This window comes from Scophthalmus maximus, chromosome 1 (assembly GCF_022379125.1).
Source record: "Scophthalmus maximus strain ysfricsl-2021 chromosome 1, ASM2237912v1, whole genome shotgun sequence".
Classification (NCBI taxonomy): domain Eukaryota; kingdom Metazoa; phylum Chordata; class Actinopteri; order Pleuronectiformes; family Scophthalmidae; genus Scophthalmus; species Scophthalmus maximus.
In genome coordinates, this window is record NC_061515.1 from 3,212,501 (window position 1) to 3,232,438 (window position 19,938).

At 46.1% G+C, this 19,938-nt stretch overlaps 1 protein-coding gene across 2 annotated transcripts in view; it reads left to right on the plus strand.

Moving 5' to 3' along the window:
• Window positions 1-19,938, plus strand: part of LOC118299900 (endoprotease bli-like) — a 153,109-nt gene that overhangs the window by 39,000 nt on the left and 94,171 nt on the right. The gene's annotated exons all lie outside the window — the stretch shown is intronic.

A 19,938-nucleotide genomic window follows, 5' to 3' on the forward strand; every position in this document is an offset into this window, starting at 1 on the left:
AGAGCGGCATCTTATGGGCTCATTCATCAAGAACTAATTGAAGCCTCACTAGTCTCAAGTGCTGATAGAGCTGGAGTAGTACTGGAGTGTGTGTGTGTGTGTGTGTGTGTGTGTGTGTGTGTGTGTGTGTGTGTGTGTGTGTGTTTACATTTCACAGTTACAACACGCATGTGAATCTGCTCTGTGTGTCTGTGGTTATTACTTCACTATATCTTTTTTCAATGGAAGATGCTGTTATGCTGAGCTGCTGTGCAGATGAGAAGGCCTCCTCTCTGCTCTGCATCTAGATGGAAAACGTGTGTGTGTGTGTGTGTGTGTGGAGGGGGTGGATACAGAATCTCCAAGCGAGAGAGAAAGAAAGAAATTAAACAGAAGGAGGATATAGAGGGAAATGTCAGGAGAAAGCAAGAAAAGGATTCAGAGAGGGGGCGAGTGTGTTTGTGTGTTAATTTATGTGTGTGTGTGTGTGTGTGTGTGTGTGTGTCAGTGTTGTGTGTGTGTGTGTGTGTGTGTGTGTGTCAGTGTTGTGTGTGTGTGTGTGTGTGTGTCAGTGTTGTGTGCGTGTGTTAATTTATGTGTGTGTGTGTGTGTGTGTGTGTGTGTGTGTGTGTGTGTGTGTGTGTGTGTGTGTGTGTGTGTGTGTGTGTGTGTGTGTGTTTGAAACACAAAGTATTAGACTTGCACCACTGAATCTCCTCTCCTCTGAGGCTATTGTACTCTGCTCCACCTCTCCGTATTGATTCCACTGGGCAAGAGCTCCTTCACTCCTTCTCTCTGTCTCCTTTCTCTTTCTCTCATTTTCCTGCTCTTCTCCCCTTCGTCTTATTCTCCCCCCCCCCCCCCCCCCCCCCCTGTTCCTTCTATGTTAACTAGGAGGTGACTTCTTCCTCGGGCCACCTACTCTTTTTTTTTCTTCTTCTTCTCCTCCTCCCCCTCCTCTCTATCTCCCTCCCCCCCTATCGGCCAGGCTGCCTCTCACAGCTGAGAGATCATGTACACGTTCACCTTTAGCCACCTCTCAATCGATACCCATTGATTTTGATATCACAATGAAATAAATTATTTTTCTTTGAGTGAAAGCGCCCTCCTCCTCCTCCTCCTCCTTCTCTGTCTCCATCCCTCTGTTTTAGAGGTAATGTAATTGGCCTCCACAAGAAGAGAATCACTATCTTCAATTTGTTTGCCCGAGTTTGATTTTACTTCTGACTCTGGTCTTCCAAGCTTTTCTGTCGTGGTTTTCATCTATGACGTTTATAGCAGGAGAAAGTTTGTACATTAGTCATTATATCTGTAAGGCAACAGCAAGGGGTTGCATCATTTCAACGGGGGCACAGGCTGTTTCCCAGATCAATACTAAACACTATTCCTGTACGCCAGAGGTCCATCCGACTGTGCGACACTCGGGGTGTCTCTGCAAATGAATCTTTAGCAACAGAAAGCAAAATGTTTAAAGAGCCTTGATCAGCTCCTTTATTTGCGTTGGAGAACAGTTCACATCCTCCATACTCCAGATCTGACCGTGTCTAGTGTGCTTCACTCGTAGTATGAGCACATTCACTCCTCGCTAATTTTCTAACAGCACGTGATGTGCGCAAACGATGCTGCAGTATCGTAACCTTGGTAACGGTGCGTTTTTAAAAAAAATGATCCTTTGTTTGTAAAAAGTAACTTTAAATACGAGCGGCTAGGACCTTTACGTGAATGCGGTTGACCATGTGTCATTCTCAGTCCGTCTTTTGTACGTATGAACCCGCATGAAGGATGTAGAGAAGGTCGGATTAACATAGTCCATTGCGTAAAGGTGTGAGCACAGTATCATGTTTGCTGAACACCGACTTCCTTGTTCCTCTGGGCCTTTCCTATAGGCTTTGATCGATGAGGCCTACGATTACCCTCTCGCATCAAGGATAAAGAGACACGTCACATGCTGTGTGACTCAAACAGAGGAGCAGTGGTCGTTAGGCCGTCGTCCACTGAGTCTAAGGAGGTCGAGGATATGGATTCATCGGTAAGAATCGCATCCACCCCACACACCCACCGCTGTCCCACTACAGCCCCACGGTGTCCTTGTCAGCCCCGCCATCAACGCCGGGCCTCTGTCCTTCATGGCCCCCCCCCCAAAAAAAACCCACTCCCAATAATCGATCGGCATTTACACCATTTTCCGTCACACGTCATCGGTGCAGAGAGAGACACGCGGGACACAAATTAGACAGGAGAAGGAGACGGAGAGAGAGAGGATTTACACAAAGACGACTGAGCAGGGTCAAAGATGATGCCGCGAGCTCAGGCTCCTTTAAAGCGCATGGCTGTTTGTGTCAAACTGATCTGGCGGAGCAAAGAAATCGCCCGTTTCCTTAAAGTGGTCTCACCGAGCTCCATGCTGGATGTCAGGTGTGTAAGATGCAGTATATACAGTTTGAGGAATCTCCTTTTTTTTTTTCCTCTCTTTACTGCGCTTTGTAGCAGCTGTATAGGCATTGTACCATATCTCCATTTAACGTCGGGGATTAGCGACCCCAGTGGGTTTATAGCTGCACTTGGAACAGCAAAGTCCACAGAGGGAATAAAGCCGCCGCCGCCGAATGCGGACGCAGAGCTGTGTTTATGTTGTCAATGTGTACGGGTTTTTTTTTTAAGCTGTTGTTGTCGGAGGAGTGATAAAATATTTCACGGCTGATTAGGAAGGCTTGTGTACAGTAGCGGCCGTAAGATGTAGAGCCGGATCTCTGATATTCCACGACCCTGGCTAATTGACTTAATGAAGTGTGTCCACATGAGCATTTACTCTACTGTCTGCTTATGAAAACTGCTTCTCTAACAGGTCACTCGTGATTAATTTGACTCCCTGTGCCTTTTAATTTGCTCTCTTAGTTTCGTTTTTTTCCTCTCTGTCCTGCGATGAATCGACACAAATACATTAATGCCGAGTTTGAACGGAGGGAGCGGTTGCTGTCTTCACGAGCCATGTTTGGCACGACCAAAACTACCAAAAGTGAGAAATAGTTTCAGCAGGTTGCTTTGGCTGTAACCAGCTGCAAGTAGCATCATCATCATCATCATCGTCATCACTACCATCTGACATCAGACGCTTTGCCAAAGCGACGCATGTTCCAGCCACTGCTATTGAGAGGTCAGTGTGATATGTGTTTAATAATTCAGTATTGCCTGCCGAGGACATCTCCCCCCCCCCCCCCGGTGTAAACAACACAAGGCATAATTTTCCCTTAATCACTATGCATTTGAAAAACTCACAAAACCAGCGAAGATGCCCTGCTGGCTGCTGCGTGAGATTCTCCGCAGCACAAAATAAGACCAATCACATGATTATGTTTCCCGTGGCAACCAAAGTCCCGTACGTTGCTGTAAATGAGCTGCCGCCAAACGTGTTTTTTCCTTTCTTTCTGGGGAGTGAGTGAGTGGTTGTGGTGTTGGGTGGGTGACAAGCTTCTGCCATTGTCGCAAGACAAGAGGTCACAGTCTTCACGGCAGACTGGACGCTGCAGAGCACTGCTATCACACAGTGATGAGAGCGGCCCGGGGGGCTAGGCTGGTAAGCGTGCTGACTTGTGGGCCAAGAAGTGATGGAAATAGAAGCAAAACATGAGCAAACATTTGTTTGTCACTTTCCAACAGCAGAGAAGGCTCAGGAAGAGTAACGGAACAATGTATGAATCAAAATCATAGTGTTATTACATCGCATTGTTGGTGAGCGGCATCTAAACATAGTGGCTGCCCGGCAACCCAGAAGTCATTACATTTTACGTATATCTTATAATGGCATTAAACGGGACGTTCTTCTTTCTACTTTTGAATTTTGTACTTCACCTTTTTGGAAGGAGAATTTGGCAGAAATCCGTGGCAGTTGATTTTGTGTATTTTATTCAGGCCGGCAGTTTCAACGGGGGGGGGGGGGGGGGGAGAGAGCGAGAGAGAGAGAGAGAGTTAAGGTTGGTAACTGTGTAATAAGATAAATCTCATCTTTACAATGTCTGTCACAGTATCTTTACATCAGCAGGCCATAAAAATACTAATGTTTGTGTGCTCACGGTGTGTATGCATCCATGCATTAAGGCGAGATCCTGGCTCAAGTCCAGTGGGCTGTCAGAAGTCTGCGTGTACCTGTGTGTGTGCGTGTGTGTGTGTGTGTGTGTGCGTGTGCGCGTGCGTGCGGGGCTGCTTGTTGGGAATGACACTGGCCAGCGATGGAAAAGTGTGTCTGACAGGGGGAGCGACGGAGTCAGCGTTTTTTCCCCCCGTTTTTTTCTTTCCCTTTCCTCCCTCCTTGCCCCCCGCTGTTCAATCCATCCAGCTGCTGTCACCACAGGGGAGCAGACAATCTATCAAGGCATCGGGATGCATTCTCCTCACCTGCGCCGCGCCTTTAATGAACAGCCAACATGATCCCGGCTGACAAGCAGGAAATGGATGTAATAAAGATTGTTTCTGCATGCTCTTTGCATCCCTGATAAATCACCTCGCTGTGCAACAGATACGGGAGCCACATGGAAATTTGATTTCACACGGCGAGGGGGAGGAAGAGAAGAGCGGTGGGGGGGGGAGGCTAGCTGCTAGTGGCAGGGTCACTCAATTTTATTCCCCCCCCTCTCTCCAGCGGATCAGTGGAGCAAGGTGTGTGGGGGCTGGACTGGAGGGACTTTTTTGTTTTTGTCTTTTCCTTTATTTTTATTTATATATATATATATATTTCTATATATACAGTATATGGCTGGGCTCTCACTTTCCCACCAGCGTTCTGTAGAGCCAGGAACATGCCTCGGTGCGTGTAAGTCTATAAACAATGACGGCCGACGTGTGCAGACGTTCCACACAGGCGCCTGTCATCGGACGTGGACGTAACATTAACGTGTGCACTAGGGGGCAGGGCCGCATTTACCAAAAAAACAGAACACGCAGCAGGTGAAGATAGAACCACGGGGATGGAAATCCTTTTTTTTATGTCCAAAAAATGTAACTGTTCAATATAAATATATATATGTAGGACCTATGAAAGTGTAGACAAGGGTGGAAGCATCTACATATTCCAATAACCCATATTTGTGTCCGCATTATTATTTTTAATTGCCCCCAAATTTTAAAACACATCTCTCCCTTCTATATATATATATATACTGTATTATTTTGATGCTACGGCTGTAAGAAGACCTACAGAGTACAAATCAACTAGTTTAGAGTAATTTCCAATATCAGGTTTTCCACTTCATTTCCCTTTATTCAACACGTAGACTGTCATTTCGAGAAAAGCCCTTGAAACGAGACGAAGTCTGTTTCGGAAGCTTTTGAAATATTAACGCTCGCACGCGGCTGACGACGGCGACGGCGACGAAGGGGTTGAACTACCGCTCAAAGTCCTGAGGGATGTTTCAAGCAACGGACTGTTGAATGCAGCCGGAGGCAGCGAACAAGGTTTTTGCGTTTTCATTTGTGGCCGGCAGCAATTATCAAACCCGCTGTCGTTCCATCAGCCAGTCTTCCAGCTGCACACATGGAAACGGTGCATTGTTCTGGTGTCACGGTGCAGAGCTACCTATTATGTGTTAGGTGTGAAAAGAGACGCGAGAAGACCATATTGTTATTTCCATATAACTTAATTCTGCCTAGCTGCTTCTGTCTTACGCACACGTGACGATGTGTTAAGTTAGATATTTAGCCTAAACTGTTGTTGTGCAAATAAACATAGCACGTAAGTAGTTGTAGCTGCAGCGAACTGATGAGGTTCTTCTGGGCCTTGAGAGAAGCACTTTCACTACTGTAGGACACATTTTGCAGATAAGCAAATTGTTCATGTGCTACAATTTTGCATTTGTGCTTTTTAGATTTTTTTTTAAAAATCTTAAAACTGTACTTGTGTACCGTATTTCTCTCCTGCCCCAGGACGTGGGGGCGTGTGGGCCCACACCGCACTGCAACACACCGCCCCGACACACACGACCACACGGCAGGCGTCGCGCTCGCAGGGCCCGCCTGTCCAGGCCCAGCGTGGCAGCGCTCCGTACGGCGCACGGCTTTTCATATTGCGGAGTGCGGGGAGAGAGTGAGAGGAAACGAGGGCGCTGGAGAAAAGGGAATAATGATGAGAGCCGGCGAGAAATAATAGTGGGGGAGCGGGAGAAATGCACGGGGAATGGAATACAGGAGAATAAAAGGGGCGCGAGATTGAGATAGGGAGAGGCCCGGAGAAGGGAGAGCGAGATAGGGAGGGGAGGGAGGAGGGGATGCAGATATGGGGGGGGTGGGCGGGTAATTTATGATTTAATCTAATGCAGTGTGGACCCGCTGTAAGTCACACAGACCTCAGCTGGGGCGGCGAGTGAGGGAGAGATGGAGGAATCAAGAGAGAGACATTAACCTTTTCCTCGGAGCGAGTGCGGAGCTGTTTTATCTGACCGCCATCGACTCCTGTAAACCTTTTCTCCTCGCCACCGCCGCCACTTCCCCGCTTCCCCCAGACTTCACCAGAGGCCTCTGCGGGGCTGCGCTTCACGCAGCGTGTTATGTAATCACGATGGAGGCTCCCCTCGAAGCAGGAATCTCAAAATGAATGAGTCGATTTCGTGGTTACTTTGCAGCATCGCATGGAGCCGAGCGGGGTTTTTTTTTTTTGTCTCACGATGCTAGATATGTAATTTGCGCAGGAAAGCCGTGCCCCCGTGTCTGCCTACACGTCTGTTGGGGTGGGTTGTCTTTTTTTTTTGTTCGGCGTTTGGAACAGCAGAAGATCAGGGCAGGGAGGAGAAACTCCGAAGAAGCTCAAACTTCATCAACAGAACCAATGCCCGAGGGAAAAGCTGTCAGTACCAAAAAAAACAAAAAGGCCGCCCACGCTGCCTGACTGACAACTCACTGCTGGAAAGCGCGGAACCGAGGTGCCGGAGACCGAAAAAACTAACTCGGGAAAAACAACCACACGTAGAGTTCGAGCGCTGCAAAATTTAACGGCGGCGGATCACGTATGTGCTTCACGCTCGGTGTGAGGGAGCAAACAGCCCATGTGCAACACTCGCCGCCCCAGGAACCGGCTGTTGCCACTGGCGTCGCCACCAGCACTTTGGCCCGTTTCGGGGCCATTTCTTTGGAAAATACAAAATATGATTTTTATTTAAAATGTGAGGCCAAAGTCTCATCGCCAACATCTTGTTTGTGTTCCTGCAGAGAACAGAAGAAAAAAAAAATATATATATATTTGTGTATATTTCTCAGAAAGAATCAGTATTATTAATAATCAGTTGTTGCTGCCGCTGGCATTGCTGCTGGCGGTATAGATTCTTTCTTGGAAGAAAAAAAAAAAAGAAAGATCTCAGTTGCAAAATATGTGATCATACAGGGCGTCTCGGATGAATAATGAAACGCTCTCTGGTCAGCCTGTGTTGACCGAGAGATTAATGTATTTAGAAACGTCGTAGAAGCTGCTGGTAGAGCTGCTCCGCGCGTCTCTTGTGCCCAACTGTAATGAGCACAAGGTCGCGGCTACTGTAGTCGCTCCTGCGCATCGCGAACGCCAGCACGGACAGTTTACAATCAGCATATTGGGGATACTGAGACGGTACAGTCTTCGCGACTGGACGAAGGTTCGCGTAACAATCCTGAGCAATTTATTCCCGTACGCTACATTTCTGTGGACGGACGACACCGCGCGCTGGAGTGATGAGGTGATGAGGTGATGAGTAAGCAGCAGTGTGACGCGCAGCCAGCGGTCATTTCACTACACAACTGTTTTATTTCTAGAGAAAATGGCGTCTAAATGCCGCTTTCCCTGCTTTCGACAGACTGGGATATATTTTTACTTTTGTCCAACGGCCGGATTTCACGCAGTGATGTCACCATGACGACACAGATGTGTCGCGCGCCATCGGGCAACATCGTCCGACGATTACAAGCGGCACAGCGACTGTTTTGACGTTCTTTCTTTTTTCACTCTGCGATGCACAATAGAGTGAGCGTAGGCCACAGGGACACATGAGGAACCTCCGGTGCACCTCGTCCGACCATGAAACGGGAGACTGCATCATATCGCTGTGTGTAGGGAGCGAGAGGAGGACACGCAAGAAGCCAAAAGTCACCGAATTACAATGTTGAGAAACAACATTGGAAGTATTAAGAAATGAAGTGTCGGCGGACGACTCGGGTTGCCTGGCCAAGGTGCAGTAGGCACTGTGATTTGACAAGGGAAGAAGAACGAAAGACAGATATGTCTTTTTTCTGCTGCATCAATTATGATCGTGAAAAACTGTCTGCGGCGAATCTGACAGTGAGTGCAGTGAAGTGCAAAAGTGATCGGAGAGACGATGGAAGAGCAGAGAGAGATGACATCAAGCGCATGTGGGCGCCGCGAAGAGTTTGGCGGCTCCTCGACCACGAACACTTGGTAACACACGAGAATCATATCGGAAAGACGATGGAGAAGTTATCCGCAGACAACAGCCGCAGTCAAATCGTCGCCTTTTCTTTATTCTTTTTCTTCAGAAGGTTGCTCACCGAGTGAAATGAGCCGGGAAGTATCCAAGTGGCGGCCGCGATAAGAGCCGGTCGAATTCATCTGAACGCTGAGGGAAGATGCTCCGGCGCCTCCTTTCCGATCTCGTTTGGCATAAGCAGGCATACGCGATTTCACAAGAGGCAGACCCACGAGCGCCCAGGAAAACAACGGAGCACCTGTTTTATTCCTGTGACACAGTCAGAAACCTGCATGGAAATCCTCGTGTTGTTGTCGCTGTTGGCCCCAAAAGGCGTAGATGTAAATTTCCTCTCTTTTAAATCTGTCCAGTTAAGGGTAATGATGAAGAACAAGCATATTGTATTTCTACATAGTCAACAGTAGCATCATCATAATAAAATACTATATATATATATGTATAAAAGCCATTTGCCAAAATGCCCTCCATTATGTAATCCCCTAAAAACGATATAGTTATTCTCTACATATAATTTACTCTTTAATAATGATGACCTTAATGGCTCAACTCTCTCTACTTGTATATTGTATATTTTTTGGTTTCTATTTTCAACAATATGTACTTTTTTTGTTACCTCCTGTGAGTCATCAACGGTTAAATGTTTGAAAAGCCTCCTCTCGTCGCACCGTGACTCTGTTTTGGACATGAAACCTAACTGGACTCGTGGGTGCTGAGCACTGAGTTTTCCGGGTATAGGTCAGATTCTCTTAGTTGTCTTTTCCGACCTCCTTACGAATTCTCCTTCACATCTTCCCTTTGACCTCAGGACATTTCCACCGAGGTCAAGGAAAAGTGGTTAGAAGAGGAGATTTTTGCACTTGGAGAAAAAGTATTCTTACATAATCTGTGTGCAGACCATGTTCCCAGAGAAGCCTGCCGTCGTCAGTCAGTCACAGGGTTCCCAGTGAGAAACATTCCAGTTCGCGTCCTGCCGTGGTTTCTCGCACTCGCGTGGTTACAAAAAAAAACAAACCCTGCAGCCGATGGCTGTGAATCAGTGGAGTAAGCAAACGCCGCGGTAATGGGCTGCACCAGCACCTACTACCGGAGTGCAACTCCTGTGTCTGCATCAATAATCCCTCTCCGGAGAACCATTTGCCTGGATAAATATTGGTTTTTGCGTTTGGCCCCTGTAATGGCTAACCCTGTGCAGGCGGCGCCGCCTGTAAGCGACGTTGTCCGTCACGCCGCTGGCAGGCCGGCGTGGGAGTCGTTGGCACATTGCGGGGTCTCTCCGGCGCTCATTTGAATTCGCTCGTCCCCAATCACGCCACTGCACTCGTCGGCGGCGGCGGCGGCGGCTGCACGCTTCCACACTTCCACTCGCACACGCCACACTCCCACTACCTGTTTGGGCGGCCGGCGCGCTCATTTGCATGAAATAAGATGGAAATGGAGCCCTTATTTATGCCAACAGAAATGGAGTGTGTTATTAAGGGCACCATTGTGCAAAAGAGAGACGCTGGCGGTAAGAATACATTACAGGGGCTATTTCTGGAGTGGCTCGAGTCACGCAGAGGGTAATGCTTTACAGGTCCCTGATGACTTTGACTGTCTGGGCGCCGACGCGCTGGACGCGCTGTGTGTACGTTTGTGTGCATTTTGGCATGTGAACGTGTGGATTTTTGTGTTTGTACTGTACGTAAGTGCGTGTGTGTGTGTGTGTGTGTGTGTGTGTGTGTGTGTGTGTGTGTGTGTGTGTGCATGTGCGCGTGCGTGCGTGCATGTGTGTAGAGCTGTATACTTGCACACGCCTAGTGTATATGATTGTAGGAGATGATCATTTGTATATTGCCTGGTGGTGCATGGGTTTCCCTGTGATTGACAGGTCTCCATTCATGCAGACTCCATTGTAAGACTGTGTGTGTGGACGCCGGGCAGGAGGGAGGGAGGTAGAGCTCCATTTCTGTCAGTCAGGCATTGATACGCTGGTTTGCCGAGTTCAGTGGGTCACTTTTGTTTTCATAAGATACTAAAATGGGAGGAAGAAAAAGGTCCTGCGGGAGCTGTGTCGTCCATTATTTTTTTCGGTGCCTATTTTTGTACTGTACCCAGAAATACAGGCACGTGTTTGTGTTTGTGGTACGAAAAGTTTAAGAAAACCATCCTGCGGGAAAAAAGAAAATGTGTCTGTTTTCAGGCTGCAGTTGCAGCATCTTCACATATTGTTTTTTTATATTTCATGTCATTACTCTGCTCTTCATTACATTTTGTCTACAGTTGAATATCAACTTTATCCAAACAACAAAGATATTCAGTTTGCTGTCATGCAGGAGCAAAGAAACCAGAAAATATTTAAATTTAAGAAGCGTTGGCGATTAATTTATTAGTCGATTACTAATCGACTAATCAATTAACTGTTGCAGCTCTACAGGTTTGTACACACATTCATTCACTCCTGAGATGGTGAATTTTTTGGGGGGATTGGCATGAAAGTTGGCACATTAATTAAAATGCACATAGTTATGATGAGGCTCCACGCAGTAATAACCTCATGTCGGCACTATAGTGCACTCAACACTGTTGAAACTGAAATGAAGATTAAAAAAACTTTACATAAGCCAAAGAATAGCATTAACAAAATTGAATGAAATAGTCACGGGGGGAAAAAAGGGGATAATCCCTGAATTTGAACCCTTTGTATATTTGAAAAAAATCCTCTTATGGAAACTGCAGTGTTATGCTACATGGCCCAAATACAAATATCCTTGTCACATTTACTGACCTCAGTGGACATCGAGCCCTTTCCTTGATCCGGCCTGACCCCGCTGACCTTTGTCACCCCCTCCTAAACCTGAACCTGCGACACTGCTGACCTTTGATTGGCCCCTGGGTGACCCATGACCTTTAACCTTCGTCGGGTCTCGTGGTCCCAGGCTGCGAGAGCATGCTGGGTGGATATCGTGAGCTACTGGACTCTGTGAACACCGCAGCTGCATTAGCGAAGTTCTGATTTTTCTTTCTTTGTTCGCTTTTGCGTCTTTTGCGTTTGGATCCCGTATCTCGTTAAGCAGCCTACGGCGAGCGTCTGCGATGAGGGAGCGTGGTAAAATAGAGACCAGGCTCATTTGTGTCGGCGCCGCCGCCTTGCGTTTTTTTCCGTCGTTGTTGTAACGGAGTTTATTAGCATGTGAGTGGCAAGTCGGGGAGCGCGTCTCCTGAAGGGAGGACTATTTTAAAACTGGATGTTAAAATCATGGATAGGAGAGAGAGAGAGAAGAAAGAAGGCCCATTAACTGGAAATTCCCCCTCCCAGGGCTAAATTGGTGTAAATAGTATTGTTCCCCTCTCTGTCAAAGATATATGGAATGTCGTTTCGCTGATGGCTCCAGTAAATGCTCCAGCCCAGGCAGGCGTACAAATATAACAGATCTGCTCCAACACCGCATCTAACCACCGGGCTGTGTAACTGGCCCTACGCAGCATTTGTCATGTGCTGTGTGTGTGTGTGTGTGTGTGTGTGTGTGTGTGTGTGTGTGTGTGTGTGTGTGTGTGTGTGTGTGTGTGTGTGTGTGTGTGTGTGTGTGTGTGTGTGTGTGTGTGTGTGTGTGTGTGTGTGTGTGTGTGTTGGGGGAAGGGGGGGCGGGGGGTTTGTTGCATGTAGGTATGTGTGCTGTATTCTCAAGCATTTATGTGAGGGGGGAAACAAAGCCAATTGAAGCACATAGAGAGACGAAGAAAGAAGAGGATGGAAAGGAAAGCGAGGAGAGATGGAGAGCAGAGAGAGAGAGAGCTGTTGTTGGGAAAACACACATCAAATAAGCTAATGTCAAGGCCCAGCGCGGTCCCATAACTTCTCCATTCAACGAGGGGTCAAGCTGGGGTCAAGCTCTATTGATTTCCTTCCAGCCTTTGTGGCAGTATTTCTCTCGACTAATGGCGAGTTGCGGGCGTTCGCCCGGCACACGGACGGCGATCTCCGCAAACGCAGCGCGGGGCTATTTCTATATGACGGAGGTCAAAACTCACTCGTCACTTGAAAAAAAGCACGGTAAACGCTACGATGGAAGAACCGGTGTTATGTACAGTACATGCACATTGGTGACCAATAGACAACAGATAAGACGTTTTGAGTGTGTGTGTGTGTGTGTGTGTGTGTGTGTGTGTGTGTGTGTGTGTGTGTGTGTGTGTGTGTGTGTGTGTGTGTGTGTGTGTGTGTGTGTGTGTGTGTGTGTGTGTGTGTGTGTGTGTGTGTGTGTGTGTGTGTGTGTGTGTTTTGACTGTATGTGTGTACGTATGGGTGTTAAGCTCATCATTTTTTTTCTTCTTTTCGCACGCGCGCCGCCGCATATATCGGAGTGTTCCTGCGTCCGCTGGCGTGCACAGTGATGGATCGCAGCAGTTCCCTGTTTACCTAGCCTCATGATTTCCTGTGCGCGCGTGTAACAAGTGGAGTTTGGCAGGATTAATGAGCGCACAGCTTGCTGAATGGGTGTTTGGCTCCGCAAAGCACTCCATCATAGGCTGATGCCGCCACCATATCCCTGACACACACACGCATACGTATGCACGCACGCACACACACACACACACACGCACACGTGCACTCTTGCAACTCGCCACTTACCCTTGCTCTTAATTACACATGCTTAGCCGAGTCCCATTAAGCAAGCCCCCACCCCTCATGCTAAACAATGTTAAAGCATCCACATTTCTCATAGAGTGCACAGTGTTTGAATATATAGTCGCCATACCTGCAGTGTGTGTAGGAGGCGAGAGCGTCCTCGTACGTTCGCTCCCTGAGCGGAACGGAGGAAGAGGCAGTGGCGGTGCTTTACAGAAAGTTCCAATTTAAGTAGCGAAAACATAGTTTTGAATTATTGCCGTTGTCGTTTGAATGTTTCTGCAGTGTCTTTGCAGTGTCCGTCCTATGGGACGCGATGGAACACTAATGAATAGCGGATGAGTGTTTTCTAAAGAGTCAAAGAATACAATTTGTCAGTGGCAATCCAAATATTTCAGGTGCCAAAGTCTGTCTTTGGAAAGGCTGTAAGATGTTTGGTTTTTTTGGGGGCTCAGGAGAAACTTTGTCGAGTCAAAAAGTTAAATCCAGTGTCATCACCTGAGGTTGCACATTTCAAACTGAGGTTGTGAAGTAAAAACATAAAACAAACGCTGGCATCATATTATGACCGTGGTAAATACTGCAAGTACACGGACCGGTTAAAATGCTGCTGTATATCCGGGGGCCGCGTGTTCTCATACTATGCAATTGCAACAGCCCCAGTTAGATCTCTGGTTGTGGCTAACACTGCTTCATTCTGAACTATCCTGCTTGCAAATTAAAGAAGCTAACAACACCGAAGCTGCGTTTTGGGCAGGGTCTTTTTTTTCCGAAGCTGCAGCTCACAGAGCTCTGTGAGCACGAGCACCAATCAGAGGACAGTGTATCACAGAGTTATTGTGATCCGTCTGCATGGATGTGTACTGGAACAGTTTGACTGGGACGATAATGTCACTATCATCTGTGTTGCGCTGGCAATGATCCCTGGCATCAACCTCGTGTGTCCCACACCAGCCTTCTCAAGGTGATTCACTTTATTATTGAAGTCGGGAGTGTTAACGCATCCTCAAGCCTGGAGCTGGATGCATAATGAAATGAGAGCATACGAAATACATGCAAGAGGAAGTCATTGAAATAAAGTGTGTGTGTGTGTGTGTGTGTGTGTGTGTGTGTGTGTGTGTGTGTGTGCGTGTGTGTGTGCGTGCGTGTGCGCGTGTGTGTTCTGATGCATGTTTGTGCATCATTTAGTTAAGAACTACCTCAACAGTGTTTCTTGTTCTGTTTGTATGTGTGTGTGTGTGTGTGTGTTTTCTTTTTGTGTGTGTGTGTGGCCAGAAAAGAAGGGAGGGTAGAAAAGGAGGACAGGAGGGTAGAGCAGAAATCAAATCACTTAATTGCTGCATTTTTCATCTCCATCTTTTGTTTTATGGCGGCTGAGGGCCAGCAAGCAACTCTGGCTGTGATTCATGAACGTCAGCGGGGCCCGTGAGCGGCGCCATCCCTCATCGGCACCCAGCCGCCCGCGTACCCAAAGCACCCACACAATTACCATGATGAATATTACTTGTTTTTGTTGTTCTGTTTTTTTTTTTTTCTTTCTTCATTCTTCTACTTCGCTATACCTTCATTTCGGGGTTTTAGCGGGAAACGGGGTGTCGCCAAATGCGTCCGGCGAGCTGTCAGAGGTAAACTATCGACCATTTCGGGTTCATTCCTCCCTCCTGCACCCTCCTCTTACGAGAGCCGAGCCCACTGAGACCGGGCGAGAGCAGATACAGACAGATAGGCAAGAGAGGGAGAGAGAGGGAGAGAGGGAGATCCAGATAAGGAGGAGATAAATATGGGGAGGGAAGACGAGAGATGTGTTCCTAGATGCTGCGAGGAGATTTCGGGAGTGGAGAATATCAGAATGGAAAGTGGGAGTGGAGACGGTGTGAGCGCAAAAGGGACAGAAAGGTACAGGAAGTAAGATGCTGAGAGATATTCCACATGTGAGAGAGAGGAGGAGAGAGAGACGTATAAGATGAAGAGGAGGAGGAGGAGGAGGAGCAGAGCAGGACAGATAGTGGGAGGGGGGGAGCGTGTGAGAGAATGAGAGCGGCACCGGAAGGAAAGATAAGGGGGAACGAGAGCACAGAGATAGAGGAGAGGATGGAATCAGACACGGGAGCTTTTTAGGAACATGTCGGGTCTGTGACGTGTCAATGCTGAATTTCTGAGGCCGATTCTAATATATGGGAGTTTGAAAGATCTGGAGGAAAATATGTTTTTTTTACGTAAACACATACAGTTACATATTAACTGCAGCATTAACATTTCTATTAGAATCATTCAACTTGGTTGTTTAGAGTTTTGCCAGTTATCCTAACCCATAATCTTCACTTTTGTTGATTATGGATGACAACAGAAGTTCAACAACAATGTATTTAAATTGAGATAATAAGAATAAGACTGATATATATATATTACAATGTTTAAAATCATCACGTATGATCATACCGGTATGTTTTCATAACCTGATATCCACATAAATTATCTCATACAAAAAGGTAATTACAAATTTTACAAATGTTAAATTTGCAAATCACTGGAAAAAAAACAATTTCATCTGGTCCGTCGAGTCAAATATTTTTATTATTTCACATTGTAATGGAAGCACTGAACCTTTTGCCATTATTTATTTTATTATTTAAAAATGTCTGTCGTGAAAAACGTCCGCTCGTGACCGACAATATCAAGAATGCATCGCAAACATACAAGACGATTTATAATTTGATCAATGCCGTTTGATACTCACTTTTAATGTTCAGAAAGACTTTAGAGGTGTGATTTTAGTGCAATGCCGTGCAGATGAAGCCCCCCGTCCTCTCATTTGATTGACAGCCTGAGTGGCCAATAGTTCCAGGTCGACACGAGCAGCTGTGAGAACAGAACATGACCTTTAAAACGTCGGATGAATAAAACACTTTTCACTTCAACGCACCAAGAGTGAGTGACTCCTGTTGGTGCTCCTCAGCACCAACACTCATTGGCAGTTTCCCCCGTTTCCCCCGTCAGTTAAATATTATGAATTCTTTTTCTGATTGGTTGGTTTTTTTTTCCCTCCGTTGTTTCGGTTGTTGAATGAGATGCCACATTACTCGGTGTCCAGTTATCTGCTAATCAGAGAAAGCCACTGTTGAAGTTTGCCATTTGGTCTTTGTGCACTTGGTAATGCATTTTTTTTTTAAATGGCATCGGACAATAATTTACAGTAATATTGTTATTATTAATCTTCCCCAAAATCATCATTTTTTTTACAGCAAAAGTAGCAACTTAAAACCAGTTAAACCCCTCAGCAACTGCTGTCCAGGCCACCGTCTCTATATCTGTACATATGCACACATGGAGGTTTTGATCACAAAACAAACCTGCTCTGGATGTGAGGTTGCCTCCCCGTCGCGCGTGTGTGTGTGTGTGTGTGTGTGTGTGTGTGTGTGTGTGTGTGTGTGTGTGTGTGTGTGTGTGTGTGTGTGTGTGTGTGTGTGTGTGTGTGTGTGTGTGTGTGTGTGTGTGTGTGTGTGTGTGTGTTCACACTGCGATGAACACTGAGGAGCAGACAAGAAAGGGGAGATGAAACAAAAGCCGAGCCTCGGACGTCATGTCAGCTCATCACTGTGTTTGTTTGTGTGTTTGTTTGCAACCCTCACAGCGGTGGACAGAAGTGGGTGGAAGAAAGAGCTGCGAGCGCGCGCGCGTGTGTTCCAACCAGGGGGGTGGCAGGGAAGGTGAGGCGAGTGTGGGAGAAACAGTTGACGGTCAGTCATGTGATGAACGAGCGGTTACAGCCAGACAGCTGCAACTCTGCTCATCTCCATCGGTATTCACATGTAATATTTCTTTACAAATTCCGTGATGGGTATGAATAGCAAACAAACAAACTCCAGCAAATCTCTTTGGAATGAAGAGATTCATAAGCGAGTGGTTGTTTAACTTGAGCAGTGACGTCACGGTGGCACCACAAGGCCAAGCAAATTCATAAGAATAGCATCTTTCACCTTTTAACCTTTCAGCACGGACATTCAAAGAAAAAGAAGGTAGAAGGGCAATCAACTATATCGTAATAGTAAGTAATAAGATAAAGGATAGTGACAATCACAGTGATTTAAATACGTAAGCATAAACAGCAGGAGACACAAACCTAAGAGGTTACGAAGAGAACAACTCAAAGGGGAATGTGTGTGAGATCTGATAGAGGGAAAGATGAAAATGACTTTGAATTTGTATCTGGTGCCTTTCATTTTGGTTATTGTTCTCCCACTCATCTTTGCAATCCAAAAGAGGGCGACTGCAGTGGACCCAGTGTTCAGTCGACTCCAACAGTGAAACCACAACTGCTGCCTGTCGAGCACCTGACGCCTGAAGTCTCTCTCTGTCAAGTGCAAGTTACAAAAACCCTGAAGCCGCAGGAAGCAACACAAAAGTTATATTTTCGTTAGTGTAAAAGCCCCAAACAGACTCAGGATTTACTCTGGGTGCGTTTCTCTCTCACTGTGCAAACAGATCCCATAATACTAATATAGTGCAGACAGCTTGATGGCAGCCGTTTGTCCACTTCCTACATTCCCTTGTTTTTTACGTCCCGTACACAGCTGTCCACTGCTTTCATTACATAACGCAGTGAGTAAGTGTACGGCGGCGTCAGAGGAACCGTTTTGAAGTATTTAATATTGCATTAATGGGAAATAAAAGTTAGTCGTACTTTGAGCTGATCCAGGATCTGCTTGTCGCTGAAGCGCATATTCTTTTATGTGAATTCAGGGCAATACTTCAGCACTAGTTATTTAGGTGAATAAAGAAATTAAATCTCAATTTTTAATAAACACGTTTATATATCCAGGAAGAGTTTGAAGGTGGATAAGAAGCGGCAGCTTCTATATTTTTTGGCAAACTCAATTTAACAGAAATAACTGTGAAGTGACACATTTGGCCAAATATGTTTTAAAAGACACAACGTGTGAGTTCCTCTAGGAGAGACGGAGGAAGAGGAGAGGCACAAAGGGGGCACCAGGGCCAAGTCAAACGAAGAAAAGATTTCTGAAAAATGAATGAACTCAGTGGGAAGAAAGTCACATTTTGTTCCATTCGGAAAAAAACGAACTTGTTCTGTATTTATTTTGGCTTAATCGTTTAACCCTTTTTTTTATCTGCTTTTGGTTTTCACATGATTCAGGAGTCAAAAAAGAAGATGCATGTTATTAAAAAAATATACGCTATTTGGAGTTAATTTAAAAAATGAAGCTAGAGTTGGAAAATTATGAAAAAAAACATTCATTATTTTCTTATTCTTATTTTTCTATTTTTATTATTGCCAACCATTTTCTAAAGCATGGCATATTATTTTAGTTTTCCTTTTCTAACACAAATCATATATATATATATATATATACTTATACACTGTACGTCTATATACTATACTATGTCATTTATCACGGCACACGACAAAAACACGCAAAACCACTGGTGTGGTCTTCGTTGAACATGTGCGGTTTTAAATATATCAGCTTTACGTCTGCGTCTCGTTCGTCCACATCCACTGGAACATGTTCAGAATATCACCAGCCTTTTTCTTTATACAGTATTTATGGAAACAAGTATCAGCACAGAACAGTCAGTTAATGAGGAAGACTCCGGTGCACCGGTGCCCGCGGGGCAGACAGTGAACCGCGTGTGTGCGTGCGTGTGTGTGTGTGTGTGTGTGTGTGTGTGTGTATAGACTGTAGCCAGCTTTTAAATATTAATCTCAAGGTCAAAGGGAGGGAGCTTTTTGATATTCATGCAGGGTGCTGTACCCTGCGCCTGGTGCCGGAGCCCTGCCCGCGCCGCTGCTTCTCTCACCGGCTCACCGGGTCATTTTGTCTGCTACCGCTTCTCCTTCTCTCTTTTCCTCTGATGTGTCGTCGGACCCGGCCGTGTGTACTCACAGACACCGGACGCACGCCGTGTCATGTAAAGGCGCGACATGTGCTCATCGGTACCGTTTTTTTGTTGTTGTGCTGCCATGATGGATTTTGAAAAATATCTGCCATAGGCTGATTCCGGCTTTCAGATTCTTTTTCCCCGTGTCAGTTGAAAATGAAAGCTGGATTTGTATTTTTTACCACTGTTGTCATCTTTTCCAGAGTGGAAAGTGCCATTACTACCCTCGCCTTCTTCGTAACAGAAGCTACTGGTTTTAGCGATGCTCTGATCACTGACCACACTCAATGGACGCAGTATTACATAGATTTTGTATAGGTATAAACCTTAGAGTATTGTACAATTGAAGTCAAAGATAATGTGTGTATGCAACATTCGGCGCTGACTCATTTTCTTCCAAATCTAATCCCACAATACATCCCTACACGGTACAAGACTTAGAGCATAACATGATTCTATACTCACTGATGAGCAGAGAGCTTCTATGATCGTGACGTGAGGAAAAAGAACACATATAATATATTATATTGTTGATTGAAATTAATCCAAGACAGTCAAGTTTGCTGAGCAAACAGTTATGTTCACAGTCCCGATAAAAATACTGTAGGATTATTACACAGGGGCTGGGAAAAGTCAAATAGGTAAACCGCCGTAGTGCTTGTAAGTTGTTGTCGTGACACCTCAGCTGTGTCACGCACGTGTCTGCGACAGGCAATGTGTTGCTGAGGAAAGAGACATCTGCATTAAAGATGCAGCAAATCGAACACACGTCCACCGTTGTCCGTTGCAGATAGTCTGTGTGTATGTGCACATGGAGCTCAACAGATGCGTGATTCATAGTAGGTTGTGTGCTCAAGGTATCGGCTGAACCGTGTGCGTGCGTGCGTGCGTGCGTGCGTGCGTGCGTGCGTGTCACAGCAGTCCTACACTGTAGTTAGGTTACACTGTTACACTGTAGTTAAATTGCGAGCTCCTGGGACTCCTCATTATTCAAGCCATTTA